Raw genomic sequence first — 17,890 nt, 5'->3', positions numbered from 1 at the left:
CTAGACTAGGAAGCATATAGTCAGCCCATTGGTTTTCATTACGTTGCACAGCCTAGATACACATAGGATGTAGGGCCCACCTGCATTAGTTTAAGGCTAACCAACTTGCATTAGTTAGGGCATATAGAGAGTCCTAAAAATTACAATTCACTTGAATCTAAGCAATCGCACAAAAAAACTTTAAAAATCAGTCGAGTCTAGTGGAATCGAGTCTAGGATAGCGGTTCTAGATGGTTAGGCATCGTAGTTTAGAATAGGGCATCGAACTACGTTGACTCCGATTCTTCCCGAGGCCGGGATACGTAGAGCAGCTGGGATGGACGGCCATCTTGGTCCGAGTCAAGTCCTGCATTAGAGTTTTAGGATTTGTCTTGTCCTGTTGTGTATAGAGTTTATTTGTGCCGTGTGTTTTGTTGTGTTTTCTTACTTTCACGTACAGATCCTATACATTTTGCTGTAACATGCATGTGTTTGCACATAAGAACTTAGACACCCATTAGGCATGTCACTTATAACCTAGTTTTGCTTAGGTGACACATCTTTCATTTATTTTGTGCATGTGCGTATTATTCATCTCCGAGACATGCATGATTAGATAGACGTCTTCTCGGAGATATCCGTTCCCATTTCATATGACTTTCGCCCAAAACTCTTCAAAATTATTAAGTAAATGGCATAAGAGACCAGGTGCTTGCACTTGGGCGGATGAGGTGCTCTTTAGACCTTCCGAATTCGTAACCAGGCACGAACCCTCCTTTTTATCTCTGGTTATCCGTTGGACCCTTTTCCTTGGATGACGACTCTTCTTTGTTTAAGGTACGCCTCGAATCTGGGCTAGTCCCCGAATCGAGAGGTATCTCCCTTTGTATCGCCACTCATGCTATGAGAGGCACCCTTCTTTCGAGAGTTCCTTGGTAGAGCTCTCCATTCACGTGGATGATCCTGAGACTGTTAGCGTGTGGGGTACGTCTCCCGCCGCCTCTCTCTCAAGATCGAGGTCCACAGGCTGGCGACTCTGCTGGGGACATCTTTCGAGATATTGCCTAACTCTGTTAAAATGCCATTTGTTATTAACTTTGAAGAATTTTGGGCTAAAATCATTATAAACGGGAATTTAATCGCTTAGAATCCAGGGGCACCAGATAGGTGTTTAAAACAAGGGATTCACACACTGCACAGCATACATCATTTTGTTCTTTATTTTCTTTTATTGATTTTCTATTTATTAGCTCTACGGGATAGATATAATGCGTGCCTCATGGGATATCACTATCCAGATGGCGCTGTTGTATCTATTACCAAGCTATGTGCCAGTGCTGCAGTCGTAAACACTCGGTGTACTTGTGTTTACAGCAGTCGGCGAGCAATGAAGCATACTGTATATAACACTCGGTGTACTTGTGTTATATACTTAAAGTATGGATCATATGCATAGTACCTGATATATTGAGTCCGGAGCTCTACTTTCATTTTACATATATTATGTACATGGATATATTTGTTAATTTAGTAAAACCCAATTAGGATTTGCATGTGCTTATATATATATTGCATTCATATAAGGACGAACATGTGTTGCTTACACATGTTGGAGCCTAGATTTAGGAGCCAAGTCCTATCCATAGATTATTGTAGTTCACACTATGTGGCTACAGCGCAGTCCTAGTACACTCACATGTCTGTCTTGAGTCAAGTGTCTTGACTCTATGGGATCATATTTAGGGCTGGTGCCCCTGGTTAGGATATATATATATATATATATATATATATATATATGTATATATCTATATATTGATTATCAGATTGAGGGCCTACTCTTTAGTGAGGTTTTCTTGTCTAATCTAATCAGTTATATCAGTCCGTTCTTCAGCTCTAGACCCGACCAGTGGCTCTTACTTACCCCTCTCATGGTCATGGCCTACCTTTTGCTCTCTTCATTGAGATTGTTGTCCTTACATTTCAGGATTATAAGATCAGAACCTACTTTCTAGTAGCGAGCTCTGACTTGAATCCATCCGTTGTGTATATTCATCTTCCAGATCTAAACCTGACCAGTGGCTTCTTACTTGTCACACTCATAGTTATGGTTTATCCTTTGACTCAGTGATGATAAATTCCGCCTGTTATTATCCTTCAAGTTCAAACCTCAGTCATCTATCCTTTTGGTGTGTCATAGATTCGTATATTATGTGTATTACTCGAATTGTTGTTTGTTTTGTCTTAGATATGGTCGATAGCTTGTCTGCTATCTCTATGACCATAGTCTATCATTTTTGATCTACCTGATCGTGCATTTTGTCGTCCATCTTCCAGATTTAGATCCGGTCTATGATCTACTTTTGTCATGTTATGACCGTGGTCTCTTCCCTGAGTTTCTGATCATCTTTGATCATCAATGGAACATTCCGTGTCGCCAATAGTATTTCCTTGTGATTAAATTGCTAAGTTTATCCTTATTCCCTATTTATTCCAAGTTATTCTCCATTCCCTAATTATCCCATCCTATTCTTTGTGTTTAGGTTAAAATTATGGCGAATAATGTGTTGAAAGGCTGGATAAGTGAGACTATTGGGGCTCTTCCGTTAGAATCTTCCGAAAGGAGTATGGCTGATCGGTTCATCTGTACCTTCAATCATTTGAGTGTATCCGATATAAATTGGAAGTTTCTCCAAGCAGCCGCTGGATTATGGGATCCTAATCTTCATGTTTTTCGATTTGGATCCTTCGAGCTTTGTCCTATATTCGAAGATTGGTGTGCTTTATTAGAGCTCCCAACAGAGGGACTTTGGATACAGTCTTCGAACATAGATTCCTCCCATTCCATTTTTTGCAAGCTATTCAAAAATCAAACCGTTGACGCACTTTCGTGCTTAACGGATACGTGTGTGCAAGTTCAAAACCTTATTACCCTTTTTTCTGAAAATGTCGATCTTACTAACTCTCGCTTTCAAAGTTGTCGACGCAATGCTTTGATTTTTAGTGTCTTTGCGCGATATGTCATTCGGAAAAACCCTCGTGTTGCTCCGTTAACCTTGTTAACTGTGGTAGACCAAATTAATGAAGGGAGAAATCCCATTCCTACCATGTTAGCAGAGACCTTTTTGGGACTAGATCTTATTGCCTCCCAAAAGATCAAAGACAATTTCTGTGGGTGTGTGAAGTTGCTGTATGTCTGGCTTGGTGAAAAACTTCAAATTCTTCAGCGACAAAACCAAAATCCGTATGTTCTGAAGAATTTCCGTACATGGAAACCAATAGCCAATTCACTTCAGTCCATCGACGAGTGGCGCAATTGGTTGCAAAATGTAGAGGAGAGCCAGTTTCGTTGGGTAAGTCATTCATGTTTCCATGTTTTTACTAGCACCTACCCACATCCGTTTGTTTACCTCATGGGTACCGAGAAATCTTCTTTTTATGCACCCACGCGAATTCTCCATCAGATTACTGGAATCCCATGTCCTCCCGGAATCATAGTCCCTCCTCTTTGTGAAGATCTCACTCCTGATCTTATTCGATCCATTGTGGTTGCTTGGGGAAATAAAAATATGGAAAGGAGGTTCGGTTTGCTATCTAGAGTCCGACGTGGAGAAATATCGGAAGAGCCCGCAAGCAGGAGAGCTCGGATTGAGGAACCTTGATGATCTATGTCGTGTTTTATTACCTCAATTCTTGTTTTTCCCATTATTGTCAGTCTGTTTATCCAGTTGTGATCAAAGATTGTTATTTTTCATCCATTGTAATCACAAGTTGAATTTTATTAATGAAAGAGTGTTTTTGTTTCTCTTGTTACTATTTGATCAAGATAGTTTTTCTCAATTTTAATCTAGTGTTTATATTTTCATATCAGGATTCTTGATTGAGCAACCATTGCTCCTAAGAAAATCCTCGTTTCAAAATCAACCTGGTCCCGTCAGTCCGCTGATTCCAAGCTGAGTCGATTTTCTACCTCACCAATTTCTTTTACTTCCCCTGCATTACCTTTCTCCAATCTTTAGGAAATCCCTTCGCCCGTCCAATTTACTTCTGTACAAATGGCTGAATCTGCAAACGCTCTGGCCGAGATGAATGAGTTGATGAAGACTATGCTTCAGCAGATGAATAATATGAATGAAGAGATAGTCAGGTTGAAAAATGACAGAGAGTCTACTTCCAGAGAGCATGTAACTCATCATCCATCAGTTATACCTCCTCCACCTCCTGCAATGGCCAGGCCTGCTGTTTTAAACGTCGAAGACGATCTCGATGATGAGCAGTATGCAAAAGAAAATTGTCATCCCAATCTGGATAGAGCTAATGAGGGTAAAGCGATAACAGACAATGGATAAGCTGGCCCGAGAGCTGGAGAATATAAAATTTCAAGGCCCGAAGAAGCTAAATATGGATGATTTCATGATTTATCCGGGAGTCACATTGCCTCCAAGGTTTAAAGTTCCGGACATGGATAAATATGACGGGACAGGTTGTCCTAGAAGCCATTTAATGTCTGTCCTTCCGCTTCTTCAGCAGTATGGTTTGTCTCCAGAGCAGGTTGCTCTTCTATTTCCCCGATCACTTGTTGGAACTGCCAAGAAGTGGTTTTTGAGTTTAAAGTCAGAAGAGATCAAAACCTTAGAGAATATTGCAAATAGGTTCGTCGAACAGTTCTCCATGGAGGAGGGGATCGATGTGACCAAGAGAGATCTGAAGGCTTTGAAGCAGGGCCATAATGAAACCTTCACTTCCTTCATCCGTAGATGGAGAAGGAAAGCTGCTCAGATGACTCATCGGCTGTCAGATGAGGATCATATTAAGATTGTGGTGAAAAATCTGTCACCACAATATTATCACCATATGGCTATTCAATACTTTCTCGATTTTAATCATCTCATTAAGACCGGGACTCAGATAGAAGATGCGTTGGCTAAAGGTCTAAGATCAAGAATTCCATCTGATGGCAGAGAGGGGAAGCGACCTGTGATGGCGCCGAAAGAAGTACATAATGTCAATTATGTCAGGCCCCCACCCAGAGTAGTCACTGAAGTGAGAAGACCGCCGATGGAGCAGAAGCCTCCTCGTCATTTTGATCCCCTTCCTTATTCTTTGTCCGTAGCTTTGAAGAAGCTGCTAAAGGACAAGAAAATCAAGTTGCCTGATATTAAGCCTCCTCCTAACCCGTTGCTGAGATCCTGGAGAGAGGATCAGTTTTGTGATTATCACCGCAACACGGGCCATATCACTGATAGGTGTTTAGCTTTGAAACACCAAATTCAAAATATGATTGATAGGAAGGAGTTGGTAATTGAGCGGCCAAATGTAACAAGAAACCCCCTTCCTACGCATGCAATGCCGCCTCCGCCTTCAGTCAATGTCATTTGCGCTGAAGAGTCTGTCATCGATCTGCCTCGTTCATATTCGCTATTGAATCTGAAGGGAATTATGTTTGGAGGTTTGAGGAAGAAGATCAGTGGACAGAATCAGAAGAGCCGTATGTTTTATCCTGGAATGACTCTGATGTGGCTGGGTCATCAAACCAATCTTACATTCTCCAGTGTGAGGATGAAAAGAAAGAAAGTGAAGCTCTGTATGTCTTAAGGGTGAGTGATGATGAGGAAGAAGAGATGCAAACCCCATACATCCTTAAGATAGATGATGAAGATCTGTTGCTCTTAAATGATCAATGCGATGAGCTCCGTCACGTCACACGTGGTGGACGAGTCTTCAAGCCAGCTGAACTCAGAGTTGAAAATCCCGCTGAGGTTGCAAGAGGGGTTGACAGTCAGAAGCAGAAGCAAAGACTTGAGGAAGAAGAAGATAACCTTTTGAATCAGTTAAAGAAAACACAAGCTAATGTTTCTATTTGGGGTTTACTGATGGCGTCGCCGAAGCACAGACAGGTTATGCTTCATGAGCTGAACTCATCCCAAGTATCAGTTGAGATTACTCCCGATGAGTTGGTCGGTTTGGTGGCCATGACCAAGGCTTCAAAAGCCTTATCTTTCTCAGATGAGGACTTGCCTTCAGAGGGAAAAGACCATACTCGTCCTTTAAAGATTACCCTGCTTTGCAATCAGAAGAAAGTTTCAGAGGTGTTGGTAGACAATGGGTCAGCTCTGAACGTGTGTCCTTTGAGCACTGCCACTACTCTGGGGTTTAGGCCGGAAGATTTCATTCCGTCTGAGCAAGGCATATTGGCCTATGATGGGACCCGAAGAGATGTAATCGGAACATTGGCTACTGAGATTGTCATCGGAGGAGAAACCTTTGACATTGAATTTCAAGTGTTGGATATCAAGACTTCTTTCTGTCTATTGCTTGGTCGACCTTGGCTGCACAAGGTTGGAGTTATCCCTTCCACACTTCATCAAAAATTGAAATTTATTCGAAACAACCGAGTGATCACAGTCAGGGGAGATCCCGAGCCAGAAGTTGGGCAAATATCTCAAGAGCTTGTTACTGAAAACACAAGAGATATTAGTCTGACAGGATTCTCAGTAGAGGTTTCGGCTATCACCATGAAAGAGGCTATGGGTGAAGAAATTATGTTTCTTTCTAGCACCAATACACGGGTAGTCAAGATGATGCGCCGATTTGGATATCTCCCAGGGGCGGGTCTAGGAAAACATATGCAAGGTCCGACTGAGCGGCCCGAGTTGAAAACGGTTGAGGGATTGTTTGGGTTAAGATATAAGCCGACTCGCAAGGAGGTGCAGGAAATGAGAGCTTACATGTTTAAGTGGGCCGAATGTCGCCGCCGAGGTTTAGAATTTCCCATGGGGCCGTTCAGCAAGGTCATGAACGGAAGATTCTGAAAAGAGGGAGCTGATTGCCCTTATTACGGTTTCTCAGAGCCATGGTATGATGAGAATGGGGTAAAATTGCCGGGTCTTGAGATCTTTTTCGCAGATGAGCTGCCAGTAGATTTTTATAATAAGCCGATTGCAGAGGCAGTTGTGACAGAAGAATCAGACTTAGACTGGGTTGAGAACATTGAGCCAGAACTCCTGAATTCTTTGTTTCAGATCGAGGCACCAGTCATTGCCATGATTGGAAGAGACGCACCTTTTGTGAACCCAGAGGACTGTATCACCCCAGCTGAGGGACCTCTGGATAACTGGACCTCGCAGGTTATACCCCAACTTGTCTTTCAACAAAATCCAGTCCCTTCAAAAGAGTCAAGTGTTTCAAAATATGTGTCAGTTTCTGAGTCCATCCCAGAGTCTGTCATTTCTAACTTTTCTTTTGATGCAGGTACTGTAGAAGTCAGGTTTACTTCTGGAGTGGGTGATGAGTCTATTCTTGGTGGCGTCAAGTCCGAATTTGAGGACGTCTTCACTGATTCTTTATCTGTACATGTTTCCCATTGTGTCGATACTGATGTCGACTTATTTTTTCATTCTGTTTTAGAGTCTGTAACGCCTGATGTGGGCAAGTCATCTGATGTAATCATTGATTCCGATGAAATAAAAGATTCTTTTGCTTATATTCATGTACTTGTCTCTTCTACTGATTCTGCTTCTAAACCTGATCAAGTAACTGATAATAACAATCAAGACTCCCCCTCTATTGAGGAAGCCGATGACACTCCCCTTGAAATCAAACATATGATTCAACAAGAGGAGAGTCGCCGAGCTAAACCACTCGAAGAGGAAATTGAAACTGTAAATATAGGTGATGAATCCTTAATTCGGAAAATACGAATTGGCAAAATTCTATCTCCTGAGGAGCACGAAGAATTAATCACCTTGCTAAAAGAGTTTAAGGAGGTTTTTGCTTGGTCTTACGACGACATGCCCGGATTGAGTGAGGACATTGTCCAGCATAAATTACCTCTAATCCCTGGCATCAAGCCGAAGAAGCAAAAACTCTGAAAGCTTAAAACAGAATGGGAGTTGAAAGTTCACGACGAGGTTAAAAAACTACTCGAAGTGAAATTCATTGAAGTAGTTGAGTACCCCGAATGGCTTGCAAATATTGTACCGGTGCCTAAGAAGGACGGGAAAGTCAGAATGTGTGTCGATTTCAGAGATCTGAACAAGGCCAGTCCGAAAGATGATTTTCCGCTTCCAAACATTGATCTCCTGGTTGACAATACTGCTGGACATGCACTCTTATCTTTCATGGATGGATTCTCAGGGTATAACCAAATCAAAATGGCACCTGAGGATATGATGAAGACGGCATTCATCACTCAGTGGGGGACATATTGCTACAGAGTGATGCCGTTTGGTCTCAAGAATGCCGGAGCCACCTATCAGAGAGCTGCGACTACTCTTCTTCATGACATGATTCACAAGGAAGTCGAGGTCTATGTAGATGACATGATTGTCAAAGGCAAGACTCGACCAGAGCATACAATTGCCTTGAGAAAATTCTTCAAGCGAATCCAGAAGTTTCAACTTTGCTTGAACCCAAATAAATGTGTGTTTGGGGTCACATCAGGAAAGTTGCTCGGATTCATGGTCAGCGAGAGAGGAATCGAAGTAGATCCTCAGAAGATCAAGGCAATCCAAGAAATGCAGCCACCAAAGATAGAAAAGCAGATTCGAGGATTCCTTGGCAAAGTACAATACTTGAGGAGATTCATATCTCATTTAACTATGACATGTGAACCCATCTTCAAGTTATTGAAAAAGAATTCTTCCAAGAGATGTAATGAAGAATGTCAGGAAGCATTTGAAAAGGTCAAGCAGTGCCTATGCTTGCCTCCTGTCTTATCCCCAGTCATTCCTGGTCAACCATTGTTGATGTATCTATCCATCACGGATACAGCAATGGGTTGTATGCTTGCTCAGCAGGATGCAGGATCTAAGAAGGAAAAGCCCATTTACTACATTAGCAAGAAAATGCTAGAATATGAAATCAAGTACACTATCTTGGAAAAGACGTGCTTAGCATTGGTTTGGGCAACTCAAAGGCTTAGACATTACCTTTTGTCGAATAAAATATTTCTGCTCTCACGGATGGATCTGTTAAAATATTTGTTCGAAAAACCCGCTCTTACAGGAAGAACAGCCAGATGGTTGCTATTATTGTCTGAGTTTGACATCACTTATGTTACTCAGAAATCAATTAAGGGACGGGTTATCGCTGAGCAGTTGGCTGATGCTCCTATTGAAGAGAATGCTTTTCTGAAGGCTGATTTTCCTGATGAGGAAATCATGGACATTGAAGAAGAAACTTCGAGTTCCAAATGGCATATGTATTTTGACGGAGCTGTTAATAATCATGGTCAAGTAATAGGGGCAGTTTTGGTATCTCCGAAGAAGGAATATATCCCAATATCCATCAAGTTGCAGTTTGAATGCACCAATAATATGGCAGAATATGAAGCATGCATCGCAGGACTTGAGGCAGCTTTGGCTTTGCGAATTCAAGACATCGATGTGTTTGGAGATTCAATCCTGATCATTTGTCAAATAAATGGGGATTGGAAAAAAAAAGAGGCGAGGTTGATTTCATATCATACTTATCTCGAATCTCTGGTCAAAAAGTTCAGGAGTGTCACCTTCACTCATCTGTCGAGGACAAGGAATCACTTTGCTGATGCTTTGGCTACTCTGGCATCAATGTTGGATATTTCTGAGACAATGGAAGTTCAACCTTTAGCTGTAAGGTTGCAATGGGCTCCAGCACATGTGAATGCCATTGAAATATCCGCCAGGTGTCCAGATGGAAAACCATGGTATACAGATATCAGAAATTTCATTTCAGGCAAGGGGCATCCGCCTGAGGCTTCCAGCAAAGAGAGGAAGACCCTTCAGAAGTTTGCTGCCAACTTCATCATTTGTGGTGAAGAATTGTACAGAAGGTCATTTGACGGGATTCAGCTTCTGTGTGTGGATGAAGATCAGGCTGTAGAGCTCATAGAACAAACACATGAAGGTGTTTGTGGCCCTCACATGAACGGTAAAATGCTGTCCAGGAAAATTCTTAGACTTGGATTCTATTGGCCCACAATGGAAGCAGACTGCTTCGCATTCGTAAAGAAATGTCATAAATGCCAAGTCTATGCGAACCTTATTCATGTGCCTCCGTCAGAGCTGCATTCTATGACCTCACCATGGCCATTCTCAGTATGGGGGATTGATATCATTGGCAAAGTCTATCCCAAATCGTCAAGTGGACACGAGTACATCCTAGTGGCCATTGACTATTTCACAAAGTGGATAGAAGCTGCTTCATATGCTTCCATAACTTCCAATACAGTCGCGAAGTTCATCCGTGCAAATATCATTTGCAGATATGGAGTACCTCATGAGCTGATTTCTGATAATGGATCTCACTTCAAGAAAGAGGTAGTACACCTGTGTGAAGAGTTTAAAATCAAGCATCACAAGTCATCTCCTTACAGACCGCAGACTAACGGTGCTGTAGAGGCAGCGAATAAGAACATCAAGGTCATAATCAGTAAGATGACCGAGACTTATAAGGACTGGTCGAACAAGCTTCCTTTTGCCTTGTGGGCTTACAGGACGTCGATCCGGTCTTCTACAGGTGTAACTCCGTATTCTCTAGTGTATGGAATGGAAGCGGTCCTCCCTGTTGAGCTGAGAATTCCGTCATTAAGGGTAATGATGGAAGCAAATCTGCCAGAGTCTGAGTGGGCAAGAGCCAGATATCAAGAATTGCAGATGATTGATGAAAAGAGGCTGAGAGCCTTGTATCACATCCAAGGGTATCAGAGAAGAATTGAAAGAGCCTTCAATAAGAAAATCAAGGTCCGAGATTTGAAACCAAGAGATATTGTTCTGAAATCCTACCGGGCACCGGTGTTTGATCCCAGAGGGAAATTCAGACCAAACTGGTCTGGTCCTTACATTGTTGATGAAGTCCTGTCTGGAAAAGCCGTAAGACTCCTCAATGAAAATGGAGAAAAATTAACAGAACCTACAAACCTGGACCAATTAAAGAAATACTATGCTTAGATGCACCAGGAGGCCATCCTTGGTCAATCAGAGCTCAAAAGCCAACAACCTCAAAGTCAAAAACCATTTGCAAACACTTTGGGCCTAAAAAAAAAAAAACCCTTCATTTTTTGATAAACTCAAACCAGGGGCATCTTTTATGACTTGCGTCATAAAAGATATTAAACTTGAACTACGTCATGACCTAATTCCTTTTTACAGGATACGTAGGTAGCCTGATCAATTCAGGTTCGGTTAAATCCTTCAAATATTCAAAAAAGAAAGAAACAAATAAAAAATCTTTACAACCCTAAACGGGCGAACTACGCAGACCTGATTCCCATTTCTTTGGGGATACGTAGGCAGTCTGGAGGGCCAGATTCGGTCAAAAATACAACAAATACGTGAAAACTTACCAAAAGTCAAAACATGTTTGAACCTAAGCCTACCCAAAAGTCCTTCTGGTGTACTTAGGCCCAGGTTCGTAGAGAAACAGAAAGAAAAAGAAAAATGCTGGAGTCTTAGACCCGCTAGACTGAAAACCCGTAAGGGCAGTCTAGGCAAAAGTTAGGGTCATTCGCCCGCTAAGCTGAAAACTCGAAAGGGCGGCTTAGGCAAAAATTAGGGTGCTGAGCCTGCTGGATGGAAAATCTGCAAGGGCAGACAGTCCAGGCAAAAATTAAGGCATGCGGTCCGCTAAATCGAAAACCTAAAAAGGCGATTTGGTCATGGTAGTGACTTCATAAAGGGCAAACCCTCTGAAAGCCAACAAGACTTTCATTTCTTCTGAGGCATTACTCCAAAGTTTGAGTAAGCGTCGGTAGAGATTTTTCTGACACTCTCTAAGCTAGAGGGTTAAGACTAAGCAATCCAAAGGGATAATAACCATGACGAAAATACCGGAAAGAGGAATGAAACGCCTTTAAATATGGTTTTCAAAAGAATCTAAGAGTGGTAGACTATACCATTTTAAAGCACTTATCAGACTAAGAAGCAGATTCAGTCTCTCTTAGAATTCAAGTCATGTTGTCATCCAAGTTCTTGATATCAGTGTTAAAGTCATTTCTTTGGTGAGTCATTGTCGAGTCAAGGTTAAGCTTCAAAAGTCCAGTGTGGGTAGTCCGGTGTCATTCATATCCCTCCCAAAGCTGGGGTGATAAGAGGAAAATATATGCAGTTATACTTCCTCAAAGGTGATACAAAGTCGAACAAGAGTTCAGAAGAACGGCAAGTTCTCAAGATTCATTCGAAGCGCTTGTAGTTGGCAGGAATGAAAGAAAGATGACAATCAAATTCAGTTTGTTGTATATGAGAAAACTTTTGTAACCTCAAGTATTCAATGAAATGAAAACTTTTGACCATTTCCCTGTGTGTTGCTCTCTTATGAATCTGTCATGGAAGTAAAAACATACTAGGGGCATCTTTTATAACCTGAACAATCAGGTCATAAAAGATATCAATTTAACATTGGCTTTTGAGATGGATATTCTCGACAAATGAAGACAGGAGGAGTTTGAGCATTCTCTAGTCAAGCGCTTTTCAGCAAAGTCCATATTTTTGAAAATTAGTTTTCTTCAAAATAATTTTCAAAAATAATCTTTAATTTGAAGTTCTATTTTTGGAAATGGAAGAGGGCTTACCCAAAATCTTTTCAGGTCTTTCAAGTTTTGTTCTCAATAGAGAACGCAAACTCTTTATTTTTCTCGGCAAGAGATGGTCAATCAATTCCCCATTCAAGTCACTCAAAATCATTTTCTGATTTTGAATCCAATTCGGTTTCTTTCAACCCTTGCTTTCTACAGCATCCGTCTTCACTTCGCCTTTCATGGCATTCTAAGTCCGTTTTCACACGGCATTCAAGGTATTCCAAGTCCATTTTCACATGGCATTCCAAGTCCGTTTTCACACGGCATTCAAGGCATTCCAAGTCCATTTTCACATGGCATTCCAAGTCTGTTTTCACACGGCATTCAAGGCATTCCAAGTCCATTTTCACATGGCATTCCAAGTCTGTTTTTACACGGCATTCAAGGCATTCCAAGTCCATTTTCACATGGCATTCCAAGTCCGTTTTCACACGGCATTCAAGGCATTCCAAGTCCATTTTCACATGGCATTCCAAGTCCGTTTTCACACGACATTCAAAGTCATTTAAGTCCATTTTCACATGGCATTCTAAGTCCATTTTCACATGGCGTTCAAAGTCTGTTTTCACACGGCATTCAAAGTCATTCAAGTCCATTTCCACATGGTATTCTAAGTCCATTTTCACATGGCGTTCAAAGTCCGTTTTCACATGGCATTCAAAGTCATTTAAGTCCATTTTCACATGGCATTCCAAGTCCATTTTCACATGGCATTCTAAGTCCATTTTCACATGGCATTCTAAGTCCGTTTTCACACGGCATTCAAGTCATTCAAGTCCGTTTTCACACGGCATTCAAAGCGTTCAAAGTCCGTTTTCACACGGCATTCAAAGTCATTCAAGTCCATTTTCACATGGCATTCAAGTCCATTTTCACATGGCATTCAAGTCCGTTTTCACACGGCATTCAAGGTGTTCAAAGTCCGTTTTCACACGGCATTCAAAGTCACTTTAAGTCCATTTTCACATGGCATTTAAGTCCTTTTTCACATGGCATTCAAGTCCATTTTTACATGGCATTCCAAGTCCGTTTTCACACGGCATTCAAATCATTCAAGTCCGTTTCTACACGGCATTCAAATCCATTCTCTCTCCAAATTTCAAGATCATTTACAATCAAATCTATTCTTTAATGTTTTGCAAGAGAGACTATCTCGTCAATATGTACTGAGTTAAGAGTTGGAGAGAGGCTTTCTCACCAGCGTTTGCAGAGTCCTAGTCCGGTGAAAAGCTATTTCACTCATTCACTTTATGAGTATCATTTTCAAAAATCCAAAAATCCAAAATTTTACAACTCTTTAATCTTGGGCCAGTCAAAATGTGCTGTCTGTTCAGCTTTGACATTCGCGTGACAAACACGCTCTGCCAAAGAGGGGCATCTGTAGACACCCCATTTTGACTGTGCCCTAAACCTTTCAAGTTTGACCTAAACCCCATCAAATGAATGAGTTAGGGTCCCAAACTTCACTCTAGGTTGGATTATGGTCTTTTCTTCCCCCCTGCAAAATTTCATCGAGATCGGGGCTCGTTTGCTTAGCGAACAGATTGAGAAGGTGTGTGTAGTGCAAGGAGAGGGTGGCCCGCATTGTTTCCTTGATTTACCCCAAAAATCTTGTATTTTAGGAAAAAAACCAAACCAAATCAAGCCCCTAAGTGCCCATGAATACATTTTTAGAAGCCTTATAACCTCAGAAAAATCCTCACAAAATTTCAGAAAGTTTCGCCGAAAAAATTCGGAAAAGACAAGCGGAGTTTGTGTGGTTATCAGGAAGTGGGGGGTGCATTAGCCATTAAGGGTCGCGCATTTGTGCGCTTATCAATTGAGTGCCAATATCAAATTTCTAAAAAAACTATAAATATCCGTTTAAGCTCATTTGTAAGAAAAAAAAAAGGAAAAAAGAAAAAAATCTCCGTTTAGAGAGAGAGAGAGAGAGCGAGAATCGTAGAGAGAGAGAATAGATCTGTGTTTTTTTTCCGATCGTTTTTTTTTTAAATCCCAATCATTTTCCGGTAAGGTTTTCCAGCCATTTGCATTTCTCCGGTAAGCTTTCGGTCAATTCATTCTTTGTAATGATCTTGTTGTTTTGATTTTCCATTTGATCTTGAAATCCCTAGTCCTTTAGATCCGAAACCTTTTCTTATTCTTTTCCGATCAAAACTCCGGTCATTTTCTCCGATTGCTTCTTCGACAACTTGCTAGATCTCCGATCTTGAAGTTTTTCCCCAAATTTCGAAGCTTAAACCTCAAATCTGTAAAGAAAATATAGATCTATGTGTTTTCCGATCATCTTCTCCGGTGGATCCGGCAAAGTTCCGGTCATTTTCCGATCGGAATTCCATTTTTTCCGACCTAGCTCCGATCTGCTTATCCAGAAGCTCCGATTTATAAAGGAGGAAGACAAATCTCACTTCAGATCCAAGCTTTTAGCTTCAACAAAGATCAAAGCATTTGTAGATAAGGTGTTGTTGCTTTTCAGCAGATAAGAAAAAAATCCGTTCTTCTTTTACAGGTATTTTATTCTTTTTATAATTAATTTGCTCTAATTCAATCAGATCTGTTAAGTTCAAATGCAAATATCAGTGTATAAATCTATAAATCTGTAGTTTTCTCTTATAAATTTTTTTTAAGTTAGTTATAGAGGTATTGTACGTAATTTATTTGGAGAGAATTTTAGAATTTAATTAGCTCTGTTTTCTGCGATTACAATTATATGAAAATTTTGATTTTATGATGATTTATCTTGATAATGCCTTTGTAATGACATTTAAACTACAATGGACTTTACAGTTTTCATGGTATGTAATTATTTTCTTTTATGGATTTACTCAATATTATGTGATTGGAATTTTCCTTTGAATTTATGCTAATTCTTCCATGCTCTATGGTTATTTTGGCACTTGATGAAACATTTGATGAAATCTAGCTATGGCCAGTCTAGAATCAGTGCCAGAACTTCAGTAATCTATAGAAATGCTTTATAGTCATGGTTTTGTGTAGGACCTCGATAATCTTTTTTTGATCTGTTGATCTCTTTTCTGCATTTGTTTGAGGATGAATAGATGTATCTTGTTTGGATGCAGTTGTAGATCCTTCGTAATTCGTGTTAATCTTCATTCTTCATTAGATAGTTGTTTGATGACGAGTGATTGCGAAGATTGTGCTGATTTCTAATGATTACATCTTTTAAAAGGAATTTGTAATGAGCCCAATTTGTTTAGATTTTCAATTAGGGATGATACTTTGTATGTATAAAAAGTGAAGTAAGTATTTTTGTCCCTGTGTTAGAGGTTAATTCTTCATTTTTTTTTTATCTCAGAGCACTTAAATATTTTAGATTTTGAACATATCGGTATTCTCGGCTTCCCCATGGATATATGATGATTTGGTTTGGGATTTGAGATATTCCTTCTCTTTTGGTTTCTTTTTTTTCCAGTTGATTCATTTGGTCTCACTCTTCGAAAAAATAGGAAATAATGATATAATATATGCATATGAATTTTTAAATTTGATTTTTGTGTTTGAAAAACTTAGGTGAGTTCCTATTTAATATTTGTTTTTGTCGAAATTTAGGAGTATAAGTTATATTAGTTTTATAAGTTTGGGTTGCATCTCCAAGTTTAAATGTCGTTTTTTTTGTTTGGTGTAGACACATGTTCATTATTAAAAAGCACTGTATGTTATGATTTTCTTGGAATATATCTTTGATCTCTAGACAGATTCGCATATAGCATGCTGATTATTGGAAGAACAAGGTGCAAAGGATAGTGCATAGCATGATAAATGAGTATCCTATTGTGTTTTATTTGTTATTTTATTTCTGGCATTTATTTCATAAGTTGTGACTCTTATGGGCATGGTATATAGTGTATGGTATGATTAGATCATTAATAAAGCATAGTATTAAAAGTATAAGCAGTGCCATTGTTTATTCTATCCCTTATCCATTGTTTTTAATATCAAGTTTAGCTAGATATTCCATTAGTAGAACCTAAAAATTGCTAGCCTATAACCTGAGAACCATTAGCACAAAACCTAAACTAGCTAACATACAATCTCGAATTAGCTACCATTGAATCAGCCCCTATCACATCATTTGTAAATGCACAGCCCCTATCATCCCATTTGATATGGACAATCCTCATACACCCAAAACTCACCTTACTCTGTTGAACTTGTGGTTCTGTTGATCAAGTATTTTGAACGTACAGCACATGTACTCTTGATAATGGCAGCCATTAGGCATTCAATAATTGTAGCCCTCTCCTCACTATGATGTTGGGAACCCTCACTTTTATGATATCCATAGCTCACACGATCTTTTGGTATTATCAGTTTTCACATCTCAGTTGATAGACACAGCCCCTGTCTTTTGATGATAGTACAACCTTCACACTTCAATAATTGCAGTCCTTAACCACTTTGTTAATTGTGGCCATTTACACTATGATATTTGTACCCACTTTGACCCTTAATGATCTGTACCTACACAGTAATTTGGGGGTGCTTTGTACTTCTAAATCCTTGAATGTGAACTACGATGGATCTGTCATTTGTTTTAGATCATAAAAATTATCTTTTGCGTGTCTATATTATAGATTGTATCCATTTGTAGGTCTCTTGTTGCTTTGATCATACCTTGAACAGTTTTCATTTCCAGTAACAATATCCTAAACCAAGTGAAAATCAATGTGACATTCTTATCACTACCTTTTTAGCACTAATCATTGAACTTTGAGATGAGATTTGGGCTGCCCATGTTTGTCTTGTAAAAATCCCAATTTGTTTTCTTTGCGAAGATCTCTTATTATGGGTTTCTAAATTTTTTGTTGACTAAGGTTATTTTAGGTTTTTGAAAAAATATGAAAAATATTATCATGGATTGTTGATGTGTCAAAATGGAGTAGTGTTACATGTGTGATTCTAATAATATTAGGTTCAGATACTCTCTATGATTAGCTTGTTTATGATTGGTCATTTATCTTTATTTTAAACAATAGCAGCCCCCATTTTGTTGGTTAAGCATGTGAAAACTATAGCAGCCTTCACTCGGTTGTCAGAGCAGGGCAATATTCATATCTATTGCTCATAGAATTGCACATCTATTGCACATCTGTTGCCCAAATTTAAATGTAAATCTTTTGTATGTGTAACTTCACTTTGCTTTGACAGCCATCTCCCTTGAAATACTAGCAGCCCTCATTACTTTTAATATGGACAGCCCTTATTCCTTTTGATAATGGCAGACCTATCATTTTGATATGTGCAGCCTATTTACCATTTTGGGCTTTATAATCTTCATTTCATTTTGATATAAGCAGCACTTTCACCACCTTGGTGTTTGCATACCTAGTGTTTGACAAA

Source organism: Tasmannia lanceolata, unplaced genomic scaffold, assembly GCF_043159265.1.
Source record: "Tasmannia lanceolata isolate RefF3 unplaced genomic scaffold, GAP_Taslan_0.1 ptg000006l, whole genome shotgun sequence".
In the NCBI taxonomy this organism is placed as follows: Eukaryota; Viridiplantae; Streptophyta; class Magnoliopsida; order Canellales; family Winteraceae; genus Tasmannia; species Tasmannia lanceolata.
This window is presented reverse-complemented; position numbering follows the sequence as displayed.